Source organism: Lissotriton vulgaris, chromosome 8 (genome assembly GCF_964263255.1).
Source record: "Lissotriton vulgaris chromosome 8, aLisVul1.2, whole genome shotgun sequence".
Lineage (NCBI taxonomy): Eukaryota > Metazoa > Chordata > Amphibia > Caudata > Salamandridae > Lissotriton > Lissotriton vulgaris.
In genome coordinates this window covers 1,565,665,410-1,565,679,004 of record NC_141696.1, presented here as the reverse complement: position 1 = coordinate 1,565,679,004, position 13,595 = coordinate 1,565,665,410, and the positions used below count along the sequence as shown (strand labels likewise).

Genomic DNA, 13,595 nt, shown 5'->3' with positions numbered 1-13,595 from the left:
AAGAACTGTTTTGAAACGCTAACCCAGAAGATCGCGTAATGCTAAAGAAAGAACTGTGGCAACCTAATTGAAAGTACACTGGAACCGTTTTGCATTGAACCAAGACTGTATTTACAAGCCTGCTTGAAATTTATATAAAGAATATATATTTTTACAAATACAGTTTGGTGTCATTGTGTGGGGGGTTGGTTGTGATGGTGTAATATTGCAAATGTTTAACCCTATGTGCCCCAGAGATTAGCCTAAGACTGCTTAAGCCACACTACCTAGAGGGTAAGCAGAGGTTGTCTTGAAGGTAACCCTCAGCCCTGACGAGGAAGAGAGGGTCCCTGCTTGTCGCCAGTGCTGCACTGCGCCAACTAGAGACTCCCCCTTCCTACATTGGTGGCAGCGGTGGGATCTCGAATTTACATTTGCAGTGTTTATACCTGAGCTTCTGACCATTGCACAGTGATTACAGTCCAGTAACTTAGCCACAGACTTCGGTTTTTAATTTTGCCAAGAGAAGATCCCTAGTGCAGAAACCATGCCGGGCACAAAGAGCCTTGATGGAGCGGAATCCACGACCTCTGATATGTTGGAGGTGGAATGGGATGCAACAAAACTGGATAATTACACAAGAAATGAACTGAAGTTTTTTTGCAAAAAGCTCAAGGTTCCACACGCAGGGTGTAGAAACAAACCAGAACTCTACAAAGCCCTGAAGGCCTGGATAGAATCCAGAAAGGCCCCTGAGGATCAGAATGCACCTGAGGATCAGAATGCACCTGTGGATCTGGTGGATCTCGAAAAACCAGACAGCGTGCACAGCTTTGGCAGAGGCCTGTCGCCAGAGGAGCTGGCAGACAGGAAGGAAACCAGGGATCATGAAAGGAAGCTGGCAGAATTAAAAATCCAACTGGAACTTGAGACCAAAAGAATGGCTCTGGAAGAGCGAAAGCACCAAATGGATTATGAATTGAAAATGAGGGAGATGAATCTAAAAGAGAGAAGCTTGGATAATCCTCCCTCTGGTGGCAGCACAACGCCGGTGCAGGTAGAGTCAAGAGTGCACATCCCCAAAGATGTAGTAAAAGAGTTCTTTAAGGGGGATGACATAGGACAGTGGTTTAGGGCATATGAGGTAGCCATGTCCTCCCACCGGGTCCCTGACAAGGATTGGGGAGCGGGGTTGTGGGGAAGGTTCCTTAGCGAAGGGCGAGACACCCTGCTAGATTTGCCCATTGAAAACCAGAGATCCTATTCCCACATGAAAGAAGCTTTAATGAACAGGTATGGGCTTACCCCTGAAATGTATAGACAGAAGTTTAGGGGGTGTACTAAGCGGCCTGGGAATACGTATGTGGAGTATGTGACTTTTTTTGCAGAGCACTGGATGGTTGGGTGAAGGGTAACAAAGTGAATGATTTTCAAGGTCTCTTTGATTTAATTGCATGGGAGCACTTGTCTGATCACTGTTTTCCTGAGTTACGCCAGCGCCTGATAGATAGCAAGCTGTCCAACCCGAGGAAGCTTGCTGAGGAGGCGGACCGCTGGCTCAGCACCAGGGTCCACCAGGGTCCAGTGGGAGACTCCGCCAAGGGTGGGCAGGGTCCCCAGCAGAAGAGTGGGGGGGACAAGGGAAAACAGAAAGGGTTCCAAAAAGGCCCCCAAAGTAATCCCCAAGGGGACCAGCAGAAAGGTTCTCAGCCTCCCCCACCCCCAAAGCAGAATGGGGCCCGACAGGTAGACCTGTTCCAAAGGGGCCCTTCAATTGTTTCAAATGTGGTGAGCCGGGGCACATATCCAGTGACCCCAAGTGTCGCCTGTTTGGAAAACCAGCACCCACTGGTGCTCCGCCCCGACAAGTGACCAGTGTTCACTTAGGAGAAGAAGTGATGGCCCCGGGGGGTGGAGATCCTGTTCAGATGACCCTAGTCTCTCTAGGAGACAGTGAGATGGTCCCTACAAACTACCTGCCCTCTAACACTAAGAAATATGGGCAGGTGGTGATCATCAATGGTAAGGAAGCTGAGGCTCTTAGAGATACAGGAGCCAGTGTGACTGCAGTGAGGCAGCACCTGGTGTCTCAAGAGCAGGTTGTACCCCATGCCTACTGTAGGGTTATCAATGCTGACAACTCAGAGAGTCAATGTCCAATGGCTCAAGTTCCCTTCGAGTGGGGGGGGGGTCTCTGGTACTCTGCAGGTCTGTGTGAGGAAAACCATGCCTGTTGACTGTTTGCTAGGGAATGACTTGGAGCACTCCCCTTGGGAAAAGGTGGAGAAGACGACTCACCTGAAGATGGTGGGTCTACCTGCCTGGGCGTGCGTGACCACCCGGTCGATGGCAGCCAGTAGGGGTGATCAAGAGGTCCTGGGGCCTGAAGGAGAGGCCCAGGAACCGGCCTTAGGGAGAAGGCGCAGGGGGCGCGGGAAACCGGGCCCTGAAGTTCCCACGGTCCAGGAGGAAGCAGACCTTGAGGGGGATGCCCTGGAGCCTACTGGGGAACAGATTGCTGAACTGGGGGACCTGCCTGAGCTGACCCATTGGCAGCAAGAAGGAGGACCCTCCAGGGAGGAATTCTGCAGGGAGCAGAAAGAATGCCCTTCTCTCGTGGGTATGCGGCAACAGGCTGCAGACCTGGCCAATGGTGTTCAGGCCAAAACACATTATGTGTACTGGGAGAACGACCTCCTGTATTCAGAGCCTAAGGCTGCTGAACCTGGGTCAGCCCGTGTGCTGGTGGTACCCCAGAAGTTCAGAGCCTTCCTACTGGGGCTGGCTCACGATGTTCCTTTAGCAGGACATTTGGGGATGGACAAGACCTATGACAGGCTTGTCACCCACTTTTACTGGCCCCAAATGCACAAGAGCTCAGATGCTCATTGTAGGACCTGTCCGACTTGCCAGGCAAGTGGGAAGAGCGGAGGGAGGAACAAGGCTCCCCTCCAACCCTTCCCTGTGGTCGGTACGCCATTCCAGCGAGTGGGTATTGACATTGTTGGGCCTCTGGACCCCAAGACAGCCATGGGCAACAGGTTCATCCTGGTCTTGGTGGATCATGCCACCCGGTACCCTGAAGCCATCCCTCTGAGGACAGTGACGGCCCCCGTGGTGGGGCGTGCACTGATGGGAATTTTCTCACGAGTAGGATTCCCTCTAGAGGTGGTGAGCGACAGGGGGACCAACTTCATATCCAAGTATATGAAGTCCCTTTGGCAAGAGTGTGGTGTAACCTACAAGTTCACCACGCCTTACCATCCCCAAGGAAACGGGTTGGTTGAAAGATTCAACCGAACCCTGAAGGGCATGATCATGGGCCTGAAAGGTCCAATGAGGCGTAAGTGGGACGTCCTCTTACCATGCCTGCTCTTTGCATATCCGAAGTACCACAGAAGTCCCTAGGGTTCAGCCCCTTTGAACTGCTGTACGGTCACCCCGTGAGAGGACCACTGAGTTTGGTAAAGGAAGGCTGGGAGCAATCTCCCAGGAAACCTCCCCAGAATGTATATAGCTACATGCTGGCCTTCAGAAACCAAACCAGGCGCTTCAGACAACTTGCCGAGGCAAATCTGGAAGCCAGCCAGGAGGAGATGAAGCGGTGGTACGACCAGAATGCCACTCTGGTCGAGCTTCAGCCTGGACAAGAGGTGTATGTCCTGGCCCCAGTGGAGCCCTGTGCCCTTCAGGATAAGTGGACAGGTCCATTTGAGGTTGTGGAGCGCAAGAGCCCAGTGACATACTTGGTGGACATGAAGACGCCCAGGAACCCTTTGAGGGTCCTACATGTCAACCGCCTCAAGCCCCACTTAAGAAGGTCCGAAGTGGGCATGTTGTTGGCAACTGATGATGGAATGGAGGAGGAGTCGGAGCCTCTTCCTGACCTCTTAGTGGCCTGTGAGAAAGACGGGTCAGTGGATGGAGTTAACCTCTCACCCACCCTGACCCCTGAACAGCAGGAAGACTGCCGCCAGTTGCTGGGGCAGTTTCCAGATCTGTTCTCCCTGGTTCCTAGTGTCACAGATTGGTGCGTCCATGATGTAGACACAGGAGACAGCTTACCTGTGAAGCATAAGGCTTACAGAGTGACTGACAGGGTCAGGGCCTGCATCAAGGAGGAGGTCTCCAAGATGCTTGCCCTTAGGGTGGTTGAGTCTTCCAGCAGTCCTTGGTCCAGCCCCGTGGTCTTGGTCCCACAGGCTGCTGCGCCGGGAGCCACACCTGAACTCCGGTTCTGTGTGGACTACAGAGGACTCAATTCAGTCACCAAGACTGACGCGCACCCCATCCCCAGAGCTGATGAGCTCATTGATCGGCTAGGGGCTGCCCGGTTCCTCAGCACGTTTGATTTAACGTCTGGGTACTGGCAGATCGCCTTGACCGATGGGGCAAAGGAGAGGTCAGCATTCTCTACACCAGATGAGCATTTCCAGTTCCGGGTTATGCCATTTGGAATGAAGAATGCCCCTGCCACCTTTCAGAGATTGGTCAACCAGGTGTTGGCTGGGCTGGATGAGTTCAGTGCCGCCTACCTGGATGACATCGCGGTGTTCAGTGACAGCTGGCCCGAACACCTGCGACACCTCTGGGAAGTGTTGATGGCCCTGCGCAGAGCAGGCCTCACAATCAAGGCAAGCAAGTGCCAGATTGGGCAGGGTTCCGTGGTGTACTTGGGACACCAAGTGGGGAGTGGCAAGGTGGCACCCTTGCAACCCAAAATTGAGACCATCCTGGCTTGGGAACCCCCCAAGACCCAGACTGCAGTGAGAGCCTTCCTGGGGCTCACTGGGTATTACAGGAGGTTTGGCAAGGGCTATGGCACGATTGTGACCCCCTTGACAGAGCTGACTTCGAAGAAGCAGCCCAGGAATGTGATTTGGACTGACACCTGTCAGAAGGCTTTTGACACCCTGAAGACTGCCATGTGCACGGCGCCCGTGCTCCTGGCTCCTGATTTCTCCAAGGAATTCATAGTGCAAACAGACGCTTCAGAGCATGGTGTAGGGGCTGTTCTTTCACAGATGACTGAGGAGGGCTTTGACCAACCCGTAGCCTTCATCAGTAGGAGGTTACTTCCACGGGAAAGTAGGTGGAGTGCAATAGAGCGAGAAGCATTTGCTGTGGTCTGGGCGCTGAAGAAGCTAAGACCCTACTTGTTTGGGTCTCACTTCCGAGTTCAGACGGACCACAGGCCCCTCAGATGGTTGATGCAGATGAGGGGTGAGAACCCAAAACTGTTGAGGTGGTCCATTTCTCTACAGAGTATGGACTTTACGGTGGAACACCGCCCTGGCACAGATCACGCCAATGCTGATGGTCTGTCCAGATTTTTCCGCCTTAGTGATGTGGAACTCCCTGGGGAAGGGTAGTTCCCCCCACATTTCAGCTGGAGGGGACACGTGTTAGACCTGGCACCTTGGCGTGAGTTTCCCTTCCACTTTTTGCTGGTGTGCCTCCGATGTTTTGCTGGTTTTCCGCTACTCAGGGCACTGCGCCACGGCCAACCCGTGCCGCAGTGCAAGTGCTCCCTACTGAAAATTGTACATGTGATTGATGTCCATGATTGGTTCATTGGATTTACTGTTAGTCCCTAGTAAAGTGCCCCAGGAGTGCCAGTGCTTGTAAATACCAATACTGCTAGTGGGCCTGCAGCGCTGGTTGCGCCACCCACAGAAGCAGCCTTAAAATGTGTCTAGGGTCTGCCATTGCAGAACCTGCGTGCAGTCTGGTACTGTCATGCTGGCTGGGCAAGTGCACCCACTTCCCAGCCTCTAAACCTTCCCTTAACTTCATATTAGTCACCCCTATGGTAGGCCTGAGGGCAGGGTGCATTGTAAGTATAAGGTAGGACAAGCCCTGATGTGTGTGGCATGTCCTAGTAGTGAATTACAACCCAATTCGTTTTTCACTATTGTAAGGCTACCTGCTTCCTTTAGGCCAGAATGGGCTGCTGGAATTATTACACTCTATAATCCCAGCAGGCTCAGGGAGCATGGTAGAGAGTCATGTTTAGTATGCCTGAACTCAGAATAATAAAATATTTCTTTTAGTAAAGTTTATTTTAATATCCTGGGTTTGCAAATGCTACTTTTAGAAAGTCAGCATTTGCTTGCCTAACCATTTCAGCCCGCCTCTGCTGGTATGTGTATCTGACTGTCTGGGATGTGTGAGTGACAGGGCTGGGGGATGACAGGTGGTGAATGCAAAGATTACACCTTAGTGGGAGGTAGGAGTGGCCCTTGACTCTGAATCTAGCTGTGCTCTGCCACCACAATGCTGGCTCCACCCTCCTGGGGAGCGACTGATGACTCAGCCGGCACCTGGCCCAGGAAGGGCGAAGCCCCATCAACAAGGTACTTCTGGCTGCCCCTGTCCACACAATGCTGGCTCCACCTCCTGTGGAGCGTCTGATGTGCCTGCCCCTCACACTGAAAGCAGAAGCCAGATTGCACCCAACAAAGTACTCAGAGACTGAAAGTGGCTATGCAAAGGCCCCCCTGGCCTGCAAGAACAAAAGAAACTGGGTATAAAAGAAGGAGCCCTGCTCCTTGTAAATTAGATCCTGTTTGTGCTACAGAAGAAACTCTGCCCGAAGAGAAGGACCTGGAAGGACAAGGAGGAGTGCTGTCTCTGGCCTGTGTCTGGTGCCTTGCTGCAGAAGGAGAGGAAAAGAAGAGACTACAAGAGACTTTTGCTTTTTGAACTTTGTGCCAAACTCTGCTGAAAGATCTCCAAGGGCTTGCCTGTGAACTTGCCCCCTGACCAGCGCCCCAGGAACAGTGGGCGCTACCCCCTGACAGAGGAACCACTGCAAGACGCTGTCTCCCCTCTGCAAGCCTCCCCAGGAAAAGCGGAGCGCGCTGTGACCATCGCGCTCTTCAGCAACGCTCTGGGAGCTGCCCTCCCTCTGAACAAAGTGACTGCCGCCTGCCTGGCCCAGAATAATCGTAAAGATCAGCCCAGCTGATCCGAGCACCGTGACTGACCCTGAGCTGCAGCCCACAACGTGAAGAGAGGTGGCGCCCGGTGCCTGCTTGCCCCCTTCGTGTCTTGTGCCCCTGAACGCGCCGCCGCTGTCCGAGAAACAGCTGTTGCGTGGGGTGCCTGAACGTCGCCTGGATTGATAGAGGCCTGCACCAAGGAACACTGTCCTCTGAGGGTGCCCTCCTGGTCAGGAAGTCTCGAGGCGCTTGCCCAGAACAACCCGGCCCGCGCCGCAACGCCAACCCACGAGCCAGAGCCGAGCCGCCGCTCGCTCCAAGCATCGGACGGAAGACAACGCGACGCGGACTGCCGCACTGACCTGCGCCTCACCAAGTCTCCCACAAGGTACTGTTTCTTTCCCACTGCCTCGCCCAGCCCTCGGAGCTGCGTACTGAGCGCTCCCAGGGACCCCGCTCTCTCCCCCCGTCAGCCGCGCACAGCCGCGCAGCCCGCCCGGAGAGGCCGGCGCTGACTCCCCGGCCGCCGCTCCCGCCAGAAGCGTGAGAGTGGGCAGACCGGGCCCGTTTTGTTATCACGGGGTAACCGAGGGGCGCAGAGAGGCCCGCGGATCGCTGGGGGAATCCTGGTTGTTCATCAGGACAGAGAAAAGTACCGTGGGAAGCCTGAGATCCCCGTTTTTGGGGAAATAAGCTGAATAAGAACTGTTTTGAAACGCTAACCCAGAAGATCGCGTAATGCTAAAGAAAGAACTGTGGCAACCTAATTGAAAGTACACTGGAACCGTTTTGCATTGAACCAAGACTGTATTTACAAGCCTGCTTGAAATTTATATAAAGAATATATATTTTTACAAATACAGTTTGGTGTCATTGTGTGGGGGGTTGGTTGTGATGGTGTAATATTGCAAATGTTTAACCCTATGTGCCCCAGAGATTAGCCTAAGACTGCTTAAGCCACACTACCTAGAGGGTAAGCAGAGGTTGTCTTGAAGGTAACCCTCAGCCCTACCGAGGAAGAGAGGGTCCCTGCTTGTCGCCAGTGCTGCACTGCGCCAACTAGAGACTCCCCCTTCCTACACTTTGTAAAACTCCTTCACGACATCTTTGGGGATGTGAACCTTTGTTTGCCGAGGGATCACCGGTTCCCCGAGTCCCGGTGGTCTGGTTGCATCTGTTCTGGCTTTTAACTCTAGTTCTTTGAGGCCGCGCTCGTGCTCGAGCTGGAGTTTTCGGCCCTCATGCTCCCTCTGGAGCTTCTTCTCTTCCAGCTCCCCTTGGAGCCGTAACTGCTCGACTGCCAACTTCTTCTCGGCAAGTTTGAGTTCTCCCTCCATCTTGAGGCGTGCTAGTTCTAGTTCATGGCTTCGGTCACGTTCTCGGTCGGCCATCTCTTCCGACGACCGATCCCTCCCGGTTGCTGGGCTCTGGGTTTGTTGCTGGTTTCTCTCACCGGTCGGTGTACTGGGTTCGGTCTGTGGTCTCCCTTCCCCGTTGTCTCCGGGCGGGGGAAGGGATGACCCGGACTCCACCCAAGCCGTTAGCGCTTTTTGGAAATCCTCCTTGGTATTTAGTCCGGTACTAGCGATACTCAGTTCTTTGCAGAACTGCTTGAGCTCTCAATGGGTGTAGTCTCCCAACAGGTCTTTATCGAATGGCGTCTTCTCACTGGATTCTGCGGACAACATCGTTGCTCTTTCTTTCTAGTTCGCCGCTGTGTGTGGGTTCAGGTAGTGCGTCAGTGGTACGATCTCCAGACGCAGGTTCGTATCACGTCGCTGCCACCAATGTTGGAAGGGGGCGACCTCAGGGGTCAGGATTGCTCTCCTAACCACCCGAGACCCTCCTCTCCCACAATTCCTGCCGAGTCTTATCGAGGGAGGGTCCCCACCGGGGAGGACTGATCGTACACACTGTCGGCACACCACACTTACGATCGGACACCACACCGTGGATCTTTATCAAGTATGATCTTTATCAAAGGTAAAAAGGTAGCAATATACAGCAATCGAGGTATCGTGAAAGTCTCGTAACACAAGGGAACGGAGAAGCAGGACAGTCTCAAGGGCCGGCCAGTACGTAGCGTACCCTGCGCACAGTTCGCAATCCTCGAACTGGGGGGTACGGAGGCTGGCGATGGTACTTGCTGTTCTACTCGCTTCAGTTCGAGGTAGTCGTGATGGTAGCGTCGATGGTCCAGTCGGACCAGAGGGCTCCTCAAGCCGCGACGAGGTCAGCAGGGCTCGATCCGGAGGGCACCGTAGTGCTCGTAGTTCAGGAGGAGCCGCGACAGCAACAGCAGGGCTCAGGATGGTAGCAAAAGTCTCTTGTTCTCAAGAGTGGGCCGCGACGAGGTCAGCAGGGCTCCGATGGTTCAAGTCTTTCTCTTCAAGGAAGAGCCGTGACAGCCTCAGCAGGGCTCGGTGGTTCAGTTCTGTAGCTTCGAGGATGAGCCGCGACAGCGTCAGCAGGGCTCGGTGGGTCAGAGTCTGTTCTCCTCAAGGTCAGCCGCAATCAGATCAGCAGGGCTGTCTTGTCCAGGATAGAACTGCTGGCTGGATGTGAGGCAGGCTGTCTTATAGTTCAGGGGCCCCTTGATGTTCGGACCCTCATAGGCAGGGGGCCGGTGGTCCGAGGGCCAGGCGGCCGATTGTCTGGGCAGCTGGTTCTTTGATGCTTTGGACCGTGCGCCAGGGATTCCCAGACGCCCATCAAGGTTTGGAGCCAACTCGCTAGGAGGCCAAAGGTGTGATCGAAACCAGCCCCCAGGGATAGTTCAGAGGTGTGAGGGGAACCAGTTTCTCGGGAGGAGGCCGGAGGTGTGATTGAAGTCTTGGTTTCGGGTACTTGGTGGGTCATTCACCCCCCGGGCGGGTCCGGGCGCGCCGGACGCGCACGCCGGTCTGCAGCCAGGGTCGGCCAAGAGCTGCCGAAAGTGAAGAAGGCGGCCGGCCGGTGTGGCCAAACATGGAGTCTGATGGTCACGTGCACGGGTGCAGGCACGCGGTCTGGAGATCGGCTCAGGTCCGGTGTAGAGGGGTCGTGTACAGTCCTGGGCGGGCTGGGATCAGGTCCACCAGTAGTTCTTGGGTTGCGGGGATCAGAGAGGACCATGCCACGAGGCCGGGTCCAACAGAGGCGCTCACAGCTCTGAGAGGGAACCAGACGAGGTTGAGTATAATGCAGCTCCTGATGAGAGGCACTCACAGCTCTGGGAGGGAACCAGACGTGGTTGAGTATAATGGGGCTCCTGCTGAGAGGCACTCACAGCTCTAAGAGGGACCCAGACGAGGTTGAGTATAATGCGGCTCCTGATGAGAGGCGCTCACAGCTCTAAGAGGGACCCAGACGAGGTTGAGTATAATGCCGCTCCTGATGAGAGGCGCTCACAGCTCCGAGAGGGACCCAGACGAGATTGAGTATAATACGGCTCCTGATAAGAGGCACTCACTGCTCCGAGAGGGATCCAGACGAGGTTGATTATAATGCAGCTCCTGAAGAGAGGCGCTCACAGCATTGAGCAGCTGCCAGGGATCCTGACGAAAGGGAGAGGATTCATTCTGAAGGAGTCAAGGGCTGGACTGGAAGTCATCAGCATGGACTAGGAAATGTTTTAAAAAGCTTCCAGTGTGACTGGCTGACGAAAAAGCAAATCAAACTCTCTTCCACAGAGTTTGAGAAGAATGTAAGAGGACCCTCCAATAATAATCTATTTAAAAATGGGGCCAATTGGTAGTTTTTCTGTACAACTTCCACATGAATTGAGAAAACACTGTAGGTTTTTCAGTTTACAGGAAGATCTGAGAGGCACTCATAATAGGATCTGATTTGAGCTTGACTCAGTACTGGAATGACTTCTGAGTAGCCCTCCCTCAGTACCAAAACTATTTCTCAGCAGCAGCCTGTGCCCCTGAGACAACGGTGTGATGCTCCCCGGGCGTCCCTCAGTACTGCAATGCCTTCTCAGTAGCAGCCCGTGCCCCTGTGACAATGGTGTGATGCTGCCCCAGGGCTTCCCTCAGTACTGCCATGACGTCTCAGCAGCAGCCTGTGCCGCTGAGACAGCGGTGTGACACTCCCTTGGGGCTTACCTCAGCCCCACAACGACTTCTCAGCAGCAGCCTCTACCCCTGAGACAGCAGTGGGACGCTCCCCCAGGGCTTCCCTCAGTACAGCAATGACTTCTCAGCAGCAGCCTCTACCCCTAAGACAACGGTGTGTGACGCTCCCCCTGGGCTTCCCTCAGTACTGCAATGACGTCTCAGCAGCCTGTGCCCTTGAGACAACGGTGTGACACTCCCAGGGCTTCCCTCAGTCCCACAATGACTTCTCAGCAGCAGCCTCTACCCCTGAGACAACTGTGTGACGCTCCGCCTGGGCTTCCCTCAGTACTGCAATGACTTCTCAGCAGCAGCCTCTACCCCTGAGACAACGGTGTAACACTCCCCCAGGGTTTCCCTCAGTACTGCAATGACTTCTCAGCAGCAGCCTCTACCCCTGAGACGACGGTGTGACGCTCCCCCAGGGCTTCCCTCAGTACTGCAATGACTTCTCAGCAGCAGCCTCTACCCCTGAGACAGCAGTGGGACGCTCCCCCAGGGCTTCCCTCAGTACTGCAATGACTTCTCAGCAGCAGCCTCTACCCCTAAGACAACGGTGTGTGACGCTCCCATGGCTTCCCTCAGTACAGCAATGACTTCTCAGCAGCAGCCTCTACCCCTAAGACAACGGTGTGTGACGCTCCCCCTGGGCTTCCCTCAGTACTGCAATGACGTCTCAGCAGCCTGTGCCCTTGAAACAATGGTGTGACAGTCCCAGGGCTTCCCTCAGTACTGCAATGACTTCTCAGCAGCAGCCTCTACCCCTGAGACAACGGTGTAACACTCCCCCAGGGCTTCCCTCAGTACTGTAATGACTTCTCAGCAGCAGCCTCTACCCCTGAGACAACGGTGTGACGCTCCCCCAGGGATTCCCTCAGTACTGCAATGACTTCTCAGCAGCAGCCTCTACCCCTGAGACAACGGTATAACACTCCCCCAGGGCTTCCCTCAGTACTGCAATGACTTCTCAGCAGCAGCCTCTACCCCTGAGACAACGGTGTGACGCTCCCAGGGCTTCCCTCAGTACTGCAATGACTTCTCAGCAGCAGCCTGTGCCCCTGAGACAAAGGTGTGATGCTCCCAGGGCTTCCCTCAGTACTGCAATGACTTCTCAACCGCCTGTACCCTTGAGACAATGGTGTGACACTCCCAGGGCTTCCCTCATTACTGCAATGACTTTCTCAGCAGCAGCCTCTACCCCTGAGACAAAGGTGTGACACTCCCAGGGCTTCCCTCAGTCCTGCAATGACTTCTCAGCAGCAGCCTCTACCCCTGAGACAGCGGCGTGACACTCCCAGGGCTTCCCTCAGTACTGCAATGACTTCTCAGAAGCAGCCTGTACCCCTAAGACAACGGTGTGACGCTCCCCCAGGGCTTCCCTCAGTACTGCAATGACTTCTCAGCAGCAGCCTCTACCCCTGAGACAACTGCGTGACGCTCCCAGGGCTTCCCTCAGTACTCCAATGACTTCTCAGCAGCCTGTACCCTTGAGACAACGGTGTAACACTCCCCCAGGGCTTCCCTCAGTACTGCAATGACTTCTCAGCAGCAGCCTGTGCCCCTGAGACAATGGTGTGACGCTCCCAGGGCTTCCCTCAGTCCCACAATGACTTCTCAGCAGCAGCCTCTACCCCTGAGACAACGGTGTGACGCTCCCCCTGGGCTTCCCTCAGTACTGCAATGACTTCTCAGCAGCAGCCTCTACCCCTGAGACAACGGTGTGACGCTCCCCCTGGGCTTCCCTCAGTACTGCAATGACTTCTCAGCAGCGGCCTGTGCCCCTGAGACAAAGGTGTGATGCTCTCAGGGCTTCCCTCAGTACTGCAATGACTTCTCAGCAGCCTGTACCCTTGAGACAACGGTGTGACACTCCCAGGGCTTCCCTCAGTACTGCAATGACTTCTCAGCAGCAGTCTCTACCCCTGAGACCACGGTGTGACGCTCCCCCTGGGCTTCCCTCAGTACTGCAATGACTTCTCAGCAGCAGCCTCTACCCCTGAGACAACGGTGTGACGCTCCCCCTGGGCTTCCCTCAGTACTGCAATGACTTCTCAGCAGCCTGTACCCTTGAGACAAAGGTGTGACGCTCCCAGGGCTTCCCTCAGTACTGCAATGACTTCTCAGCAGCAGCCTGTGCCGCTGAGACAAAGGTGTGACACTCCCAGGGCTTCACTCAGTACTGCAATGACTTCTCAGCAGCCTGTACCCTTGAGACATCGGTGTAACACTCCCCCAGGGCTTCCCTCAGTACTGCAATGACTTCCCAGCAGCCTGTACCCTTGAGACAACGGTGTGACACTCCCAGGGCTTCCCTCAGTACTGCAATGACTTCTCAGCAGCCTGTACCCTTGAGATATCGGTGTAACACTCCCCCAGGGCTTCCCTCAGTACTGCAATGACTTCCCAGCAGCCTGTACCCTTGAGACAACGGTGTGACACTCCCATGGCTTCCCTCAGTACTGCAATGACTTCTCAGCAGCCTGTACCCTTGAGACAACGGTGTGACACTCCCAGGGCTTCCCTCAGTACTGCAATGACTTCTCAGCAGCAGCCTGTGCCCCTGAGACAAAGG

General features: G+C 54.8%; 1 protein-coding gene across 1 annotated transcript in view; it reads left to right on the top strand.

Moving 5' to 3' along the window:
• Positions 1-13,595, top strand: part of SPAG17 (sperm associated antigen 17) — a 1,900,597-nt gene that overhangs the window by 819,412 nt on the left and 1,067,590 nt on the right. The gene's annotated exons all lie outside the window — the stretch shown is intronic.